The sequence below is a fragment of the Prionailurus bengalensis genome, chromosome B2, assembly GCF_016509475.1.
Source record: "Prionailurus bengalensis isolate Pbe53 chromosome B2, Fcat_Pben_1.1_paternal_pri, whole genome shotgun sequence".
Taxonomy (NCBI): domain Eukaryota; kingdom Metazoa; phylum Chordata; class Mammalia; order Carnivora; family Felidae; genus Prionailurus; species Prionailurus bengalensis.
The window spans coordinates 32,757,191-32,776,451 of record NC_057349.1 but is presented as its reverse complement, the minus strand read 5'-3'; the positions used below and the strand labels follow the sequence as shown (position 1 = coordinate 32,776,451).

At 53.1% G+C, this 19,261-nt stretch overlaps 1 protein-coding gene across 1 annotated transcript in view; it reads right to left on the bottom strand.

The window, feature by feature from the left end:
• Nucleotides 1–18,863, bottom strand: part of PACSIN1 (protein kinase C and casein kinase substrate in neurons 1) — a 56,934-nt gene extending 38,071 nt beyond the window's left edge. Inside the window, exon 1 of the mRNA XM_043591208.1 lies at nt 18,727–18,863. The gene's annotated coding sequence lies outside the window, so the exon portion shown is untranslated. The remainder of the gene's footprint in view (nt 1–18,726) is intronic.
• Nucleotides 18,864–19,261: the final 398 nt, after the last annotated feature.

Genomic DNA, 19,261 nt, shown 5'->3' with positions numbered 1-19,261 from the left:
GGAGTGTGAGAGGCTGGGGGAGCAGTAATTCATTATAAAGCCCACGGAACGGGGAGGCTGTTCCTGGGGGCTCTCGTGCCCTGGAGAAAGCGAAGAGCTGAGAGCGAGTAATCACTAATTCAAGGCCCAGGGTGAAAGCCGAGGGCCTCCTTAGCTGCATATAAATTCTCCCCCGCAGCTGGAGGGGAGGGACTAGCTGAGGAATAGAGATACAGCTTAATTATAAGGGGAGCAGAATGTCAGAGAAGGTTGAATTCTCAGCCCCCGATGAGTCTATGGCACCAAGGTCAGGCCTGGCTTGGGAAACAGCCGGACTTGGACGTGAGCCCTCAGGGCCTTCACGTTGAGGACCACGCTGCGGATCCCCCCTCAGATCTGCCCCCAAACCCCCCGGCCACCAGACCGGTGACTGGAGAAGGCACACCTCAGCCCGGCTGCGGGACGGAGCCACCACGCCCGGGAGGAAGCCAGGAGAGCACGCAGGGTGCCATCTCAGGGCTGGATCAAGGGGTGAGGTGGGCCACGGGGCTGGATAAGGGAGAGCGAATCCCACATATAAGGGTTACGGGGAGAAGGCAACGGCCACGGTGTTGAGAAGCAGAAAGGCCGGGGCAGCCGTGTCAGAGGGCGGAAGAGGGGGCCAGAGCCTGAGGCGAGTGGGCACGTTCGGTGGACATGCCAGTCAGGCCAGAAAACCACCAGATGTCTACCTCCTGCAGGACTGACGGACCCTCGCTTTGCCAAGGCCGTAAGGAAAAGCGGTGCTGGGAGGGGTCCCGGCAGCCTGACAAGCTCAGGGCTGAGTGTCCTCTGGAGACCCGACTACAGCTGTTGTTACGGGACTAGGCGCCCGACAGCGAGGAGATGATAGGATCCCCAGATAAAAGGCCAGGGGGCAGTGCGGGGTCGTCAACAGTGAGGCGGGTGCGGTCACCACAACCGCCAGCAAGGTCGGAGCGGCAGCCGGGACAGTCTGGCCCGGAGAGCTTTGGAAGTGGCTCATGGTGGCCCCAGGGCCAGGCCGCCCGGGCAGCCAACAAGGACGCTGCCCCTTCTATACAATCAAAAGAAACCAAGGCCCGACGATCAACAGAAGTCGTGATCCTCTGCCCAATTTCCAGACCCGAGCAAGGTTTCGGATCCCAGTGACGGAAGCAGAGACCAGGTCCCCAGGAGGACGGGCCCGGTAACCCCAGACCAAATGTATGTGGTGCTAATGTTACCAATCCCTCCCCAGAGGGACTTACGCGGTCATTTATTCGGCTAAGCAGCCGTGGAGAAGAGGAACACCCAGGCCTTTCAAGGACTGTTAGACACAGGGTCCAGATAGATATAGGTCCCAGGGACCCAAACAGTCATCATGGCCCCCTGTTCAGTGGGAACATATGGAGGCCGGATGACAAATGCATTCCCACCCAGCGTCACTCCGTATGACCTTGGGGCGGTCACCTCCCCCGTCTGGGGCCTGCTGTCCACGCTGCAGGTGAAGGGCCGTACAGGCCACGAGGCTGGAAGAGCAGGGTGTAGACTCACATCCCGGTGTCCACCCCTGGAGGAAGGCCCTTGGAATCCACCAGGCCCCGCTCAAATCTCAAGTCACCCTTGGGCCCGCGTTCTCATTTCTCATTCTCTGCAAAAGCGGGGATGGTGGCACCTACTTCACACAGCGGCTGTGAGAACCGCCACGGAGACCAATGTTTCATAACACCTGCCGCTTCCTCACTCCCAGCTGACGCCTGTGCTGTCGTCGGGAGGAAATGGGAGCGAGCAGTCTGCAGGCAGCACCCCCGCACTCGCTCGGCCCCCACCCAGCCCAGGCTCTGCCTCCCTCGCACCGGGCACCAGCCCCTGCCCTCCTGGCTCTCCAGCTGCAATGATCCCCCTCTACCGTGGGCTCGGGGTTTCCCTCCATACAGAATCTCTCCCATAAAGGGGGGAACAAGGTGCTGTTTCTCTCATTTAAAAAAAAGGGGGGGGCACCTGGGTGGCTCAGTCAGTTGAGCGTCCGACTTCGGCTCAGGTCATGATCTCAATGGTTCATGGGTTCGAGCCCCGCGTCGGGCTCTGTGCTGACAGCTCAGAGCCTGGAACCTGCTTTGGATTCTGTGTCTCCCTCTCTATCCCTCCCCCACTTGTGCTCTCTCTCTCTCAAAAAGAAATACAACATTAAAAAAAATTACAAAAAATAAAACAATTAAAAAAAGGTCCGCCCAGAGCTGCACACCATCCTCAGTGTCTGCCCTGTGAGCCTGCTCCTTTGGGTCACAGAGGACGCTCCTGGGAAGGCCGTCTGGATGCCCCTTTGCCACTCCTTCCCCAACCCTCCAGTCAGGCTCTGGCCCTCACTGGCCATCACTGGCTCCCACAGTGCCAGAGCCCCAGCCCCCCCAACCCCCCTCCCACAGCCACGTGACTGCCACCCCATGAGCCCTCACATCTGTGGCCTTCCTGCTTCTGACATCACCCTCCTACTTCGATCTTTCCTTGGCTCTCCGACTTCTATGTGCCCTCACACCCAGGACTCAGCCCTGCGGCCTCTTCTCTTCCTTGGGTGCACCCATTCTCCAAGTGATCTCTTCCAGGCCTGTGGCTTTAAATGTCCCCCTCTTATATTTCTAGCCCCAACTCTGGCACTGAACTCGTCTCATATATCCAGCCACCTCCTCAACATCCTATTTGGATATCTAACAGGTTGACCTGTCCCCAATGAAACTCTTTTTTATTTTTTTTTATTTTTTTTAGAGAGAGAGCATGCACAAGCAGGGAAGGCAGCAGAAGGGGAGAGACAGAGAGAGACAGAGAGAGAGAGAGAGAGAGAGAGAGAGAATCCCAAGCAGGCTCCATGCTCAGCATGGAGCCCAATGCAGGGCTTGATCCCAGGACCCTACGACCATGACCTGAGCCAAAATCAAGAGTCAGATGCTCAGCGGCCTGAGCCACAGGCACCACCCCAATGGAACTATTGATTGCTCTGGGACCAGCTCCAAGCCTGGCCATCTCCATCCCAGAAAATGACACCACTGTTCACCCAAATGCTCAAACCAACGATGGAGATTCCTCTCCTCGTCTCACCCCCACATCCCACTGCCTCTCCCTTCAAAATATATGCAGAACCCAGCCACTCAGAGCCCCCTCTGCCACAGACGGTGTGTCAGCACCATCACCTCCTGCCCGCAGGACCATGTGGCCCCCTCACAGGTCCCCCTTCCACCTCTGCTCCCTACCATCTGTTTGCCAGATGCTTCTCTTTTTAAATCACAAATCTAACTTTGACATGTCACACCCCTGCCGAAGCCCTCCAGTGACCCGCCGTCTCCCTGAGAAAGATCCCAGGGCTTGCCCCGCCTGCAGGTGGAACATGCAGGACCCCAAACTGTTTGCTGACCCTCACCCCCGGCTACTCCCCCGGCCCCTTCTCCCCTCCAGGCACTTTGTCTTTTCTGTGTCCCTCACACACATCAGGCTCTTTCCTGCCCCAGGGCCTTTGAATGTGCCACTCCTCATGCTGGGATGCTCTTCCCCTGGTGTGTCCACAGGCCCAGTTCCCTGCCTTGTCAGGCCTCTAATTCATGTCTCCGACCTCCAACCCATCTAAAACAGCCAGCCCAGCCCTGTCACTCCCTGGCCCCTTACTTCCGTGTTATTTTTCCTTTGTAACACTCATCACTCCCCGATGTTACTTTCTTAATTAACAGACTTTCTTTTTAGAACCGTTGTAGGTTCACAGCAAAACTGAGTAGAAAATACAGAGGATTCCCACATACCCCACTTACCCCTGCCTCCAGTTTTCCCTGCCATCAACATCCCATCAATGTGCCACATTTGTTAAATCAATGGACCAACACTGACACATCAATACCAAGCATGGTCCATAGATTACACGAGCATTCACGCTTGGCATTGTACATTCTAGAGATGTTGACAAACGTATAATGACGTGGGCCCACCACGACAGAATCGTTTCATTGCCCTGAAAGTCACCTATTCATTCACCCATCCACCCCTCTCACCCTCCCTCCCTTTCCCCAAAGCCTTGGCAACCAATCATGGTCTTTTTATGGTCTCTGTGAGCTCTGCCTTTTCCAAAATGTCATATAATTGGAGTCCTAAAGTATGTAGCCTTTTCTGACTGGCTTCTCTCACTTATTAATGTCTCTCAGGTTCCTCCATGTCTTTCATGGGCTTGATAGCTCATTTCTTTTGAGTCCTGATTAGTATTCCATTGTCTGGGCATACCAGCTTATTTCCACATTCACCTCTTATAGGACATCTTGGTTACTTCTAAGTTTTGACAAGTGACATTCAAAATAAACAACAATAGGTTGGGGCGGCTGGGTGGCTCAGCCAGTTAAGCATCTGACTTCGGCTCAGGTCATGATTTCATGGTTCGTGGGTTCCAGCCCTGTGTTAGGCTCTGTGCTGACAGCTCAGAGCCTGGAGCCTGTTTCGGATTCTGTGTCTCCCTCTGTCTCTGCCCTTCCCCCATCCACACTCTGTCTCTCTCTCCTTCAAAAATAAACAAACATTAAAAAAAAATAGTAGGTTAAAGGCACGGATGAGTCCTGTGTAAAGGAGATTCTTTACCTCGGGTGTACCTGGTTTTTCCCAAATTTGACCACTGACAATGCATCCAATGCATTGTACGATGCAACCTCCCACCCCCTGGGGCCACAGGAGCTCATCCCAGGAGGACGAGCTTCTCCTGGAAGGAAGAGAGGCTGAGAGCAATAAAGCAGAGCTGGGGGGCACTGAAGTAAAGGGAATGCTTGAGGCTGGGAGGTTTGGGGGATGTGGCCGGGCAGGGACTCCAAGAGCAGTAATGGGAACTAAACTGGGGACCTGACTCTGGTGCCCCACAGCCGCACAGCAGCTAGGGGCCCCCAGGCAGCCACCTCCCCCCTCTCTGCATCTCAGTATCCCTGAGAAATGAAGGGATCGGGCAAGGCTGGTCCTTATAGCCCAAGGCCCTACTGCCCAAAGCTTCTGAGGCTATGTGTGGGTTCTTTGGTGGGTTTCTCGAATTCATAAAGCATAAAGCCTCTAACACCCAGACTGAGACTCTAATGGCCATTCCTCATTAAATGGACCCGCAGAGGAAAGACAACTCACAGAAATGGGAAAAACATGTTGGCAAATCATATATCTGCTACGCGTCTAGTATCTAGACTATATCAAGAACTCTAAAACTCATCAATAAAAACCCAAAGTACCCAATGGCAAAATGGGAAAGGATATGAGAAGACATCTCTCCAAAGAAGATATACAAAAGGCCAATGAGCACATGAAAAGATGCTCAACATCAATAATCATTAGGAAAATGCCCATCGAGACCTCAATAAGATGCCACTTCACACCCGCTAGGGTGGCCATGACCAAAAAGACGGATGATAAAAAGCGCTGGTGAGGATGAGGAGGAACTGGAACTTTCACACACTGCTGGTGGAAACGTAAACCAGCACACTCTGAGAAACAGCTTGGTAGTTTCCTCAAAAACTTAAAGGTTGATTTATCGTGTGACCCCGGGTACATATCCAAGAAAAACGAAAGCATATGTCCACACAAAAACTTATACGTAAATGCTCACAGAAGCATTACTCATTACAACCAAAAGTCCATTACAACCAAAAGCCATTACAACTCAAACGTCCATTAATGCATCAATGGATTGATGGATTAAAGTCCGTTAATTTATCAATAAAACGTGTGTATCCACGTGATGGAATATTATTCAGTCATAAGAAGGAATGAAGCAGCTCTGTACTATGACGCCGGTGACCCTGAACCACATTACGCTACATGAAAGCAGCCAATCAGAAAAGTCTCGTAGCAGTCCACTTACCAGGGGTGCCTGGGTGGCTCAGTTGGTTAAGCGTCTGACTTTGGCACAGGTCATGATCTCACAGTTTGTGAGCTCTGGGGGCTCTGTCAGCCTGTCAACGCAGAGCCTGCTTTGGATCCTCTGTCCCTCTCTCTCTGCCCCTCCCCCCCTTATACTCTGTTCTCTCAAAAAATAAATAAAAATATTTTTTAAAAAAAGAGTCCACTTACTGGATTATCCAGGAAAATTAAGTTTACAGGGACAGGGAGGAGACTGGTGGCTGCCAGGAGCTTGAGGGAGGGGAACTGAGGAGTAATTGGCTCGAGGGTATGGGGTTCCTTCCTGGAGTGATGGAAATGTTCTGGAATTAGATAGTGGTGACGTGGCACAAGTTTGTGAATGTGCTAAAAGCCACCGGATTATACATTTTAAAAGGGATAAAATTGTATAGATATGGAATTATATCTCAATTTAAAAAATAGATATCTATACCCCACAGCTCTTCAAAGAAATGGCTGATTGCAGCTCTGCGGAGACTAGAGCGTCTTCATTCCAGAAAGCAAGGACACTTCTTTTTTTTTTTTTTTTTAATTTTTTTTTTTAACGTTTGTTTATTTTTGGGACAGAGAGAGACACAGCATGAATGGGGGAGGGGCAGAGACAGAGGGAGACACAGAATTGGAAACAGGCTCCAGGCTCCGAGCCATCAGCCCAGAGCCTGACGCGGGACTCGAACTCACGGACCGCGAGATCGTGACCTGGCTGAAGTCGGACGCTTAACCGTCTGCGCCACCCAGGCGCCCCAAGCAAGGACACTTCTAAACACAGTGTGTTTTGTGTGAAAAGGGTGCCAGAGGCATCCCACAGGCCAAAGATGGGACAACTTAGGCATTATGCTGAGACTGTGTCTTCCTCTCTTTCTGTGTCTTCCTCTCTTTCTGCCCCTTCCCTGCTTGCACTCTCTCTCTCTCTCTCTTTTTCAAGAGTGAACAAACATTAAAAAAAGAAAAAAAAGAAGCACGCTCCGAGTGGCATCTTTCACCATAGCCACATATCAGAAACAACCCGGATGCGTGTAAACACTAGCCTGGAGAATTAAATCACGGTCTGGTCACATATTGGAACACTATACAACAAAGAAAAATGAAATAATTACTACTACAAAGAACACTCTAGATGCCTGGTAAAAAGAAAATGCTAATTGAAAAAAAACAGCCATGAAAGAATAATAATTCCGTTAATTAAAATTCACTTTTGTTATTTTTAATTTTTTAACGTTTATTTATTTTGGGGACAGAATACAAGTGGGGGAGGGGCAGAGAGAGAGGGAGACAGAAGATCCAAAGTGCGCTTCCCGCTGACAGCAGATAACCCGATGCAGGGCTTGAACTCACGAACCGTGAGATCATGACCTGAGCGAAAATCCAGAGTTGAACACTTAACCAACTGAGCCATCCAGATGCCCCTCCGTTAATTAAAATTCAAAGAGAGACATAACTATTTGGTTTTGGATGCATACTTACATGGTAAAAACAAAAACCAAGCAGCTAGTAACACTAACTATTTAGAACGGTGGTCCTCTGGGAGAGGGGCCCAGTGGGGGACAAGGGTATGAGTGGGGGTCTCTTCGAACTGTAGCAATTTTTTTTTGACCTACATGGTAGTGACAAGGATGTTGGGTTTGTATTAATTTTTTTTAATCTTTATTTATTTTTGAGAGAGAGAGACAGCGTGTGAGCAGGGGAAGAGCAGAGAGAGAGGGAGACAGAATCTGAAGCAGGCTCCAGGTTCTGAGCTGTCAGTACAGAGCCCAAGGCGGGACTCGAACCCACGAACCATGAGATCATGACCTGAGCCGAAGTCGAACACTGAACCAACTGAGCCACCCAGGCGCCCCGGCTTTGTATTGATCTGTTAAAATGTATAACCTATTTTATACACTTTTATATTTTAAAATGGGAAAAATACTCACTGGTCTCCTTTGGAGGTTGCCAGAACACGAACTCGTTGACTTTATAACTGATCAACAAAGGGAAAGAATCAAGCCTTTATCCTGCTAAACACACTATATTTCAGAAGAACGAAATAAATGAAGAGGCAAAGTTCTTTACAGAAGTCTAGCTTATGCAAACAAAATGATCAAATTAGAAAATCACCATCTGGTGAGGAGGAAAATGTGACAGAAATCAGACGTTAACTTGCAGTAAAGGTGGGGTGGCCACGGCTCTGGGGGCTCTCACCTCCCCTGCACCCCTCCAGCTGCTGTGGGGGGCACCTCACCTGCCTGCAGACCATAGCTCTCCAGCCATGCAGGCCACGCTGGGAGCAGAGAAACAGCGCCACTGGCTACACCAACTGGGTGACAGGCTAATTTGCATGTGCTTTGCAGGCTATTTCATGTCCAGAATTTGCACAAATATGCCTGGAGCTCTGCCAAGGGGGCCACAGGCCTCTCCTTCGTGCAGCCCCGGGAGGGAGCCTCTAGGCCTGAGGCTTGGGACAGAGCCTGGCCTCCAGTGCCCAGCTCAGCTGAACAATGTTTCAGAGCGGCTTGGGGATGGGGTAGAAAAAGGGTCCTAAAGGGGTGCCTGGGTGGCGCAGTCAGTTAAGCGTCCGACTTCAGCCAGCTCAAGATCTCGCGGTCCGTGAGTTCGAGCCCCGCATCAGGCTCTGGGCTGATGGCTCGGAGCCTGGAGCCTGTTTCCGATTCTGTGTTTCCCTCTCTCTCTGCCCCTCCCCCGTTCATGCTCTGTCTCTCTCTGTCCCAAAAATAAATAAAAAACGTTGAAAAAAAAATTTTTTTTTTAATAAAAAAAATTTTAAAAAAGAAAAAAGAAAAAGGGTCCTAGGGGGAGCAGGGGTCTCAAGAATCTGGAGCTGATGCAGGTTGGGGCACCCACCCCCATCCTACTGCCTCACAGACCCGCATCACCAAGGCAGCGTGGGGGGCTCTCCACCCTTAACATCCCTCAGGCATTGACTCAGTTTCTCCCTATTGGGCTCGCCTTGACCCTGTGTGGGGGGTGGTAAGGCGTAAAGAAGCCTGCTGTGATTTGTCGCCCCACCCCCAGTCCTGTCCAGGGGCACCCAGGCCAAGCCAGCTTTGCAGCTTACCAGGCCAGCTGGTATGAGGGGGAGGGGCCCTCAATGCCCAGGCCAGCTGGGACTGGCCCAAGGGCCCACCCGGCCAGTCGGGACGGTGACAAAGGGGCTGGGAGGCAATGCGGGGCAGATGCAGGAACCCTAGGCCCTGTAGGGTCAGGGAGACCTCCCCTCAGAAGTGCCCGTCTGGGGCCCGGCCAAGTGGGGCAGGTGAGATGGCAGCTGGTCACCCAACACTTGGGGAGCAGGCAAGGGGAACAGCCTGGTGTCCGATGGAGCTCCTGATAGAGGTGACACCAGATATCCCACTGTGGGTGGAGCTGGGGGAGGGGAGGTGGGAGTGAGAGTCGCGTTCAGACCCTGTTGGAGTCCCAGCTCTATCACGCATTCACTAGGGACCCTGGCCCGAAGCCTGAGGCCCCTCTGCAGCCTCAGCTTGCCCATCTGAAATGGGTGCTGTGACCCTGCGGTGTGTGAATGCACACGAAGAGCCTAGCACAGTGCCCAGCACACAGGAAGTGCTCAACGGGCACCGCGTGTTGTCCATGTTGTCATTGCAGAGGCTGGGGCTCAGGGCTCCTCGGGGGTCAGCAGGGTGCGGACGACAGGAGAGGGGGTTCTCGTCACTGAATGGCCAGCAGCCGGTTCAGTAGGGCACCCGGCACTGGATACCTGCTCGCTGAACGGAAGTGTGAGAGGACAACTAAGAACCAGCAGCCACTAAGACGTTAACCAGCCAGTCAGAGGGTCCCCTGGAAGAATCTGAGCTCCAATCCCAGGTCTGTCCCTTCTTGGCTGTGCCATCCCAGGCAAGTCATTCCACGATCCCACCCCCAGGACCTCGACTTCCTCATCTATCAAACAGGAATAATGGTCACTAATAGATCCCTCCCTTACAGCTGATGGCCGGACAGGGAGCAGCAAATGGGTATGAAAACGGAGGAGGTATGCACGATGCCCTAGACCGCTGCCCCCCTTCGGAGAGTTGGCCGGGGCTTCTGGGTGAGCCGCCTCCTCACCCGAGATGCCCAAGAGGTCATGCCCTCCCCCGGGGAGCAGCCAATGACTGCCCGGTAAGGGGGTACACAGTGGCCTGGCTCCTTGCTTGCCTCAAGGCAGGACGACCCCACCCCTGGCACTTGCTGCACCCCTCTCGAGCACTCTGCAGGCTCCCTCCCGCCCTTCTGTGAGCTGCCTGCAATAAATCACTTGCCCGGGAATCCCTGTCTCCGATTATGCCTCCCTATGCTTCCCACATCTGACCTAGGACAGGAAGTATTTTGTAAACTCTGAAGCATTGTTTTATTTTCCAGGAAATGCTGAAAAGAGAGGAGCTGACCAAGAATCGTGTAAGGGGAAGAGGAGGTCTGCTCTGCGGGCAGTCATGCTGCCCTGCCCCCACGAGCTCCCAGGGAGGCAGGGGAGACAGACAGGAAACCAACAACATCGTAACATCAGGGACCGGTAAGTGCTATGAAGGAAACTAAAGCAGGGGGCAGAGGGTGGAGAACAACAGCAGCTACTTTAGGTGAGATGCTCTGGGAAGGCCTCTCTGAGGAGGTGACGAGGGCAGAGATGTGAAACATCAGAAGCCATGCTGACCTCTGCAGCCAGGCACAGGGAACAGCAGTGCAAAGGCCCTGAGGCAGGAGGATATCTGATACATCCAAAACCGGTGGGGAGCCCAGTGAGGAAGGAGTGAGTGGCATGAGATGAGGTCAGCAGTACTGAGCAGCAAGCCATGCAGGGCCTTGTAGACTGTTATAGGATTTTTTATAGGACTTTGGGTTTTATTCCAAATAAGAGGGAGTCATTGAAGTTTTGAGCAGAGGAGGGACATGATCTGACTGAGGTTTTAAAAGGGTTTCTTTGGCTGCTAGGGCAAGGAGAGAGGCAAGGGAGACCAGGCAGAGGCTGCTGCAATAATCCAGGAAAGCCACAGTGGCGGTTCAGAAGGGAGGGCGGCAATGGACAACGTGGTGGGAAGTGGTCAGACTCTGGGCGTCATGAAGGTAGAGTCAGGAGGGCTTACTGAACAGAGCATGAAGGGGAGTCAGAAGGCAGATGAATCCAACTACCCAATTTACAGAGGGGACAGAGGAACATGTTAATCCACACCACGGAGATACAACCAACAAAATCCGGCTGCGGGAAATTCCAGGGGACAAATAACCTGGTTTCTCCTACAGATAAATTGCCAAGGATGAAGGAAAAGATGGAGAGGGAACCTATGGACTAAAAGAGACTGAGACAGGGGTGCCTGGATGGCCCAGCCGGCCAAGTGTCTGACTCTTGATTTCGGCTCGGGTCATGATCTCACGGTTCGTGAGTTTGAGCCCTGCATTGGGCTCTGTGCTCACAGTGCAGAACCTGCTTGAGATTCTCTCTCTCTCGTTCTCTCTCTGCCCCTCCCCAACTCTCTCTCTAAACAATAAATTAACATTTTTTAAAAGGGAAAAAAAGAGACTAACGCATCAACCAATAACAATATGTAAATCTTATTTGGATCTTGAGTCAAATAAGCCATAAAAAGAAAAAGAAAGAAAGAAAGAAAGAAAGAAAGAAAGAAAGAAAGAAGAAAGAAAGAGATAAAGAAAGGAAGAAAGAGAAAAAGAAAGAAGAAAGAAAGAAAGAAAGAAAGAAAGAAAGAAAGAAAGAAAGAAAGAAAGAAGGAAAGAAAAAGGAAGAAAGAAAGAAAGAAAGAAAGAAAGAAAAGAAAGAAAGAAAGAAAGAAAGAAAGAAAGAAAGAAAGAAAGAAAGAAAGAAAGAAAGGTCTGCAATAACTGGGAACATGAATACTCAATGGATATGTGACAATATAAAGGAAAGGAAAGTTTCTTCTTAGGTATAATAATGGTACTGTGCTTATGTTGGGAAAAGTCTTTATCACTTAGAGAGAGATACATCTTGGTATATTTGTAATGAACTGACGCCTTGGAGTGATCCCACCCAGTTTGAATTACTAGGGGAAAAGGAGAATAGGGGGCAGAAACGAAACAAGACTGGCCATCAATTGATAGGAGTTGTAGCTGAGCAACGGGTACATGGTGGTTCGGGATACTATTCTCTCTACTTTTGTAAATGCTTATCTTTTCCCATAATAAAAAGTTCAAAATGTAAAGAACAGAAGAGGAAACTGAGTCCCAAGGCAAGGTGTTGAATGGCCCAAGGCCCCTGCATGAGTCAGTATAAGGGCCAGGACCTCACCCTGTCGCCCCCCCCCCCCACCTCGCCCCTGCCCCCAGCCCATGCTCCTGCCCTCCCTCAGCTGTCTCTCTTCTCCAGTGGTTGGTCAAGGTTGGACTGAGGCAGGCCAAGGGCAGGGTGGGTGGCCCTGGGAGGGCCCAGGTGGGATGGAAGGGAGCTGAGGGGCTCTGGGCCACCTGTCCCAGAAAGTCCAATGAGGCCAATGGCTTCAAATATTTGGCACATTCCCCACCAGCCTCATTTCCCACTTCCTCCCTCAGGTTCCTACACTGATTTCCTCCCCAGAGCCCCCTACAGCCCACCTCTCCAGCCTATGCACCTTTGTCCCTGCTGTCACTTTGCCTGGAAGGCACCTTCCACCTCTACGAATCTACCAGCTTTTTCCTTCCGGATCTACCTCCCGCAGAAGACCTTCCATGGTCTTCGGGAGCATGCCTCCTCTTCACTCCCTAACGACAGGTGCCATGGCGTAGAGGTCAAGAGCGGAGCCTCTAGATCCAGACCGCATGGGTATGAATCCTGCCTCAGCCACTTACTCGCAGTGTGACCTCAGGCGAGTCACTTAACTTCAGTTTCCACATCTGTAAAATGGGTATAACCTTGTAAGGTGACTAAGGAAACTAAATGAGTTAAAAAATACGTGAAGAAAATAGTGCCCGGCACATGTCAGTGGACCTCAGGCCCGCTTGGGCCCCCTGGCACTGCTGTCCAGGGCCTGCCTCCCTCCTTCGTCTCCCCCGCAGGAGACCTCAGTACCACGCACACGGTGGGTGCCCAACACCACTTTCATGGAGACTTGGCTTCTGCAATGCTTCTGCCTTCCTGACACCCAGACTTCCCTTAGCCCCTTGCCCATCCCACCAGGTTGCATCCACCCCAGGAAGGCAAGGAAGGAAAGGAGAAAGAGGGGTCCTAGGAGGGGCCCAGTTCAAAACCAGCCACAAACAAAAATTTAAACCCAAGTGGCAGCATCTGACTCAAACGCCGTCAGACTAAGGGGAAAGCAATTCAAACGCTCATTTTTTAAGATTTCTAAGAAAAAACCCAGACATCATCAAGTATAATTTTAATTATGTTTTTATGAGTAATGACATTTGCTGTCAGAAAAGGCAAACAGCACGGCATGGCTGAAACAAAAAGGAAACATTCCCCATCTTGCTTGGCACTGAGCCTCCTAATACCTGCCCCCAGAGGTAAGCTCTGATAACGACGGGGTACACAGCCTTCCAGACATTTCTATGCAGTGTGGACACAGAGGTACACATGTATATATTTTTTTAATGGACTCATACTAAATATGCTATTCTACAAAGTCACTTGCCTCAACCTGCCATACCTGCTGACCATCTGTTCTTTCTGGTCAGATCTCCAAGCGTCTAAAACAGTGGCTGGCACCCGGGAGGCACTCAGTGGAGACTCACTGACCAAATGGAAGAACTGAACAGCTGCCTAAAATCACACGGGCCGGAGAGGTCCTAACTACACCACCAGCCCTCCTGATGTGGCTCTGCCACACTGACCGTCTCCACCCAGCTGTCTTTGCACCCCACTACGAGGGCACCTGGGGGAGAAACTGCCAGATCAAAGCTTTGATTACTGTGGCCCACCTATTCTCCCCGGCTGAGGTGAGACTTCCGGTCTCCCACACTCTCTGCCACCTAAGAGCTTTATTGTGATGAGGACTTTGATTTCTCGAATGCATTACCATTATTATAGTGACGCCACCCTTGATCATCGAATCTCCTTTTGTGCCTCCTGAATAAATGAGAGCACGGCCCGTATTTCTGAGCGGCACCAGAGAACCAAACTCCACAAATGAGGAGTTATTCTCTAGGCAGTAAACAAACAGTTTCCGGACACAAAATTCGAAACCGTCTGGTTGATTTCGAACAGAGGGATACTTTAATTTCTTTTTAACCGTCAGCTTCAAACAAGTAGCGATTGAGCCCGTCCACAGTACAAAAGAAGAGAAAATTAGGACCCCTCCCACACTTCACCTCTCTTTCTCTTTACCCCTCTCCACTCCCTGTGTAGGGTATCCAGATGTAGCAACTAAAAATGCAGGACACCTACTTAAATTTGACTTCCAGATAAACAACAAATAAAATTCCTAGTGCGAGTGCATTCCACGCAATATTTAGGGCACGCTGGTACTAAACAAATTTGTGGTTTCTCTGAAGGTCAAATGTAACTGGGCATCTTGGATTTACTTTATCCAGTAAGCCTACCGCAGCACCCCCTGCCCCCAGCATTTTAACATGAAGTGATTTTTAAACTATTTCTTTTATTTTTTTAATGTTTATTTATTTACTTGGGGAGAGCAGGGGAGAGGCAGAGAGAGACGGAATCCCAAGCAGGACCCTGTCAGCACAGAGCCCGGCAGGGGGCTCGATCTCACGAACTGTGAGATCATGACCTGAGCTGAAATCAAGAGTTGCGGCAAACTGACTGAGCCACCCAAGCGTCCCAATATCAAGTGATTTTTAAAGAGTACCCGAGGCCTCCTCTGCCCTCCCAGCCATCAGGCAGCCCACTGGCCCTGCCACCCAAGAGGTCTAGGGAGGCACCCCTCCGCCACGCCCACGGGCACACTCCCCGCCTCTCCCTCCCCACCCCCCCCCCCCCAGATGGCCCTACCAACCTCCCTGGCGTTAGAGTTCCACCCCCTCAGAGCCAGGTTCCTGCTGGTCTTCTCCCCTTGTGGATTCCTTCCCACCCGTCCTTTCTGGTGGTAAGCTCTGTCTCTGGTCCCAGCTGCCGGGGGTGTGGGGAGGGGGGGGTGGGGGGGGGTGGGTGATGCCAGCACATGACCCTTGGCTAGCAGCCCCTCATTGCTGCTGCTGCAGAACCACCTGCCTAAGGGCAAGCCCAGGGCCCCACCCAGAGCCTGATGGGTGTTGAGGTCTGGCTGCCTGACCATCAAGTTCTGCTCGAAAGGGCCGCTCTAGCTCCAGAGCTCATGGTGGGTCCCTGAGGTTGTCCGTGGCCGCCTGCATCGGAGCTCCGCTTCTCCCTCCACCCCATCCTGCCTGCTTCCTTCCCTGGTGTCCACGGGCAAGGCTCAGGGACACCCCCCCCCCCCCCGCCACCTACACACTGATCCCTCTCACTTTCTACCTGGCCTGTCCTCAGTCCCCATCTCCCCCCACCCCTGCCCCAGTCTGCTGCCCCCCTGGCTGGAAACCAGCCACAAAGTGCCTACATCAGGTGGGTCTGATGCTGGCTAATGGAGTTTGCTTGGCTTTCCAGTACATTCTACATTTTCCACAATAAACACATATTATTTTGGGAATAAGAAAATAAAAGCTTTTTTTTTTTTAATTTAAGAAAAATCTAAAACCAAATCAAGCACCCCTCCTCCACCTGGCACACCCACTCCTTCTCCACCCCCTCAACCTGCCCCCTCATCCTGTTTCCCGGGGGGGGGAGGCTTCCCCCAAATGGGTGAACTCCCCCACCCCAAGTGCTCTCCCCTGTCCCACCAGGTCCACAGGCCCTTTCACCTCTCCAGTGAAGGCTTTCTACCACCAGCTTATCCCTGCTGTGGGGCTATATGCAAATTTATGAGTGGTTTCCTCAACTCCTGTGGGGGAGAAGAAAAATGCTGTATGTGTCCTGAGGTTGGTGACATGAGGGGCCACATTCACTCATTCCCTAAGGGAGCTAGGGCTATCCGGTGCCAGGCACTGGGGACACTGGGAACAGGACACAGACCCTGCCCTTGGATTTCATGGCCTTTGGGGTGGGAGAAGGCGGGGCAACAACCAAATGCCCCGGAGGGTGCTATGGGGGAGGGGGGCGCTGAGCAGCAGGCCCAGGTAGAGAAACTTCTGGGAGGAACAGAAGTCTCAGCCACCCCAGGGTGAGAAGAAATGTGTAGGGAGGAGGAGGGAGAGTGTTCTAGTTGGGGGTGGGGTGGGGGGGGAACAGCCTGTGCACAGGCCTGCAGGTGAGAGGAGCATGACTTATTTGAGGAACTGAGAGCAGTTCAGAGCAGCTGGAGGGCAGAGGGAGGGTGAAAAGAAAGAGGAAACACAGGCTTGGGGAGGGCAACAGTGCCAGTTTTAGGAGATTGCCCTTTGTCCATTTGAAGGATGCAGAGCAGGGTCAGCTGTGCATCCTGCAAAGGTGACCCTCCTGCTCCTTGATATTGGTTAGTATTCTCAGCAGCCGCAACCCCCAGTCACACTTAATCTTGCACCTCCCACCCACAGCGCCTGAACTTTAGCCACTGAGGACCTGAAACCTGCATCTCCGTGGAGACAGCAAGCCCCCAGCAGCCAGCTTCACAGCCCTCTTGCTCTTGCAATAGAGAATACAGGTTAAGAGCATGGACTCTGGAGCCAAAGTTCAAATCCGAGCTCCTCCACTTTCAGACTGTGTGACCTTGGACAGATCACTTCTCTGTGCCTCAGTCTCCCCTTTTGTAAAATGGGGATAATAGCGTCCCTACTTCATTGGGCTTTAGTGAGGATTGAATGAGTTAATAGTTGGAATAGGACCTGGCACATGACGAATGCTGTGTGCTGGTAGTTTCTACTGTTATTACTGCACCCTCTTCTCGAGACCCCCCCCCCAGGGCCAACCCCTTCCAGGCACTAACACATCCCCCCCTCGCCTCTCCCTACCCCTGAAGCACCCCTCCATGCTTCCGTACCCTCTCCATTACTAGGAGCCAAGACAGCCAGGGAGGGGGAGCCTTGGGGTTCTAGAACAATCACTCTCTGACCTGCGTCTGGGCCCTCACCCCAGCTCCCTGGAGCCCAGTGGAGAGAGCACTGGACTTGGAGCCAGGAACTGAGTGCCATCCCTGGCTCTGCTGCTGACCTTCTCTGGGCCTCAGTCTCCCCCTCTGTAAGGCCAGGACAAGAACATCTTGCAGATGTCTTGGCTGTCAAAGGAGCAACAAGGGCCAGAAAGAAACTCTGCACATGTCCATATCCGTCATAGACCTCAGAACCCCTGGCCTCTTCTTCTGGCCTGGGTTTCCTCCTCCACACGATGGAATCAGGAGATTTGCTCTGAGCTCGCCACGAGGACCCCAGAAGCTGAAGATGGCCTGGCTTGGGACTTCCCAAACTCCCTGAAGCTGACCAGAACTTTCCCAAAGGCCGAGACAGAGACAGAGACAGAGAACCCTGGTCTGAGCTGAGCACCCCAGGAAGAAAATGCCAACCCAGGGGCCTGAGGGAAGCCAGACTTCCACCAGGCCTTCTACCAAGCCTAGATTAGACCAGGGCACTCAAACCAGGGGCCCAAAAAGACCCTCTGAAGCCATCGGGACTGTGACGTCTATCTCCCAATGTCATCACTATCCATCAGCCGCAGGACCAGAAAGGGCCTAAATGGGACTGTCTGATTTTGGTGGCTCTTAGTCCTGGGGGATGGAAGGAAAGCCCCAGGGGAGGCTCGCTCCCCAGCTTCAGGTTGCCAGCTACTTCCCATAGTCCAAATTCATTCATTCACTCATTCTACAAACATTTACTCGGTGCCAGGCCCTGGTCAGGTTCAGGGTCAATGGCAGAAGTGAATGGAACAGATTCCTACCCTGAAGGCACCTCTGGTCCAGAGGGTGACAGACAAGACATAAATAACTAAACCACAAGGCAGACTAGGTTGAAGAATGCAGGGCAGGAGGCAAGGATCTCACCTGGGGTATCACGAAGCTTCCTGGAGGGGATGGTTTGTGAGTGGTGATTTGCATGTGATGGGAAGGTCAGGTGGGCCTTTGGAAGGCATAGAATTTCCAAAATCATTGACGGTTCTGTTTGCACCCCGGCTGTGCCAGAGCCAGGGCAATGTAGGTTATTTATGGTTGTGCCCAGAGAAAAGCGGCCACATGTGTCACTGCACGTGGGGTGCAGAGCTGGGCTGTGGGGGTAGGGGGCAGCCGGGGCTTGAAGCTGGGTCTGGCCAAGCTCTGGGGTTTGCCACTGTGCCCCTCACACCCTGATGGCTCTTTAATCTTTTCCTGCCCTCCTAAGGCAAAAATAAGAGGGAGAGGGTTCCAACCGGCAGCAAGTGGCCCAGGGGATAGGGAGGAGAGCAGTGTCAGAAAGACCATGGCTTCTGCTGTATTTGCAGGCTACTTAGCATCTCCTCCTTCTCTCCTCCCCACTCCCATCCCAGCTATGAAGGAAGGGGTAGAGAGACAGAAGAAAATGTCTTTAATTGTAAACCAGACACGGCATAGGGCGCATCAACTGCTGTGTTTCTCCCAGCCCACTCTGATCCATAAATAGCTTACGCACCAAGCTGGCACAAGCCCACCCGCCCTGCTGGGACCACACCGCCCCAGGCCAGAGACTCGGAACCCCCGGGCCTGGGTCCCAGCTTCCCCAGGAACCTATTTCCTGCGTTTTCCCCAGGGTAAAGGCCTCCGCTGCTAGCTGCCTTTCCCAAGGGGCCGGGCGCAGGGGCATCCTGGCATTGCCTGGGTGATGCCCGCGAGCCCCGGTGCCTGCAAGGCAGCCCCGGCGCGCGCCCACCTCTCTCCAGTGCCCAATCCCCGAGGTATCAGCCTCTGCGCCCACCGCAGACCCGCATCCCTAACTGGCCCCCTCCCTCCGCACCCTCTCTCCCAGGGCCAGACCCCCTACCTGGGGGCAGGAGGGCCCGGCACCTTCGGCGGCGCCACGGGGCAGAGCGGGGCGTCTGGGGCCGGCCTCAAGCCCGGACGACTTCCCGGGGGAAGAGGAGGCTGCGCCGCCGCCGCCGCCGCCGCCGCCACCGCCGCCGCCACCGCGTCTCTCCGGACCGCGCCGGGGCTGCGGGAAGGAGGAAGGTCAGAGCCGAGGAGGAGGGGGGAGGAAGGAGGAGGCGTGCACAGATGGGCGCAGATTAGAGAGGCATTTTTAGCGAGCCAATGGCAGCTCGGCGCAGGGCGGCGCGGTGCCTGCGCAGGTGCCGAGGAGGCAGCTCCCGGCTTAGCAGGCGCCCGCGGAGGGGGGGCCCGCTCCCCCAGGTCCCCGGCCGGCGCCCGCCTCCAGGGGCTGCTCCCGGCTGGCCCCCGCCCGCCCCTCGTCCCCCCGCCCCAGCCCCCCTGCAACGGCTGTCCGGAGCCGGGGGCGTCGCTCCCCTCCCCTCATTGCCCTTTCCACACCTTCTGGGACATTCTTCCGGCCCTGACCGTCC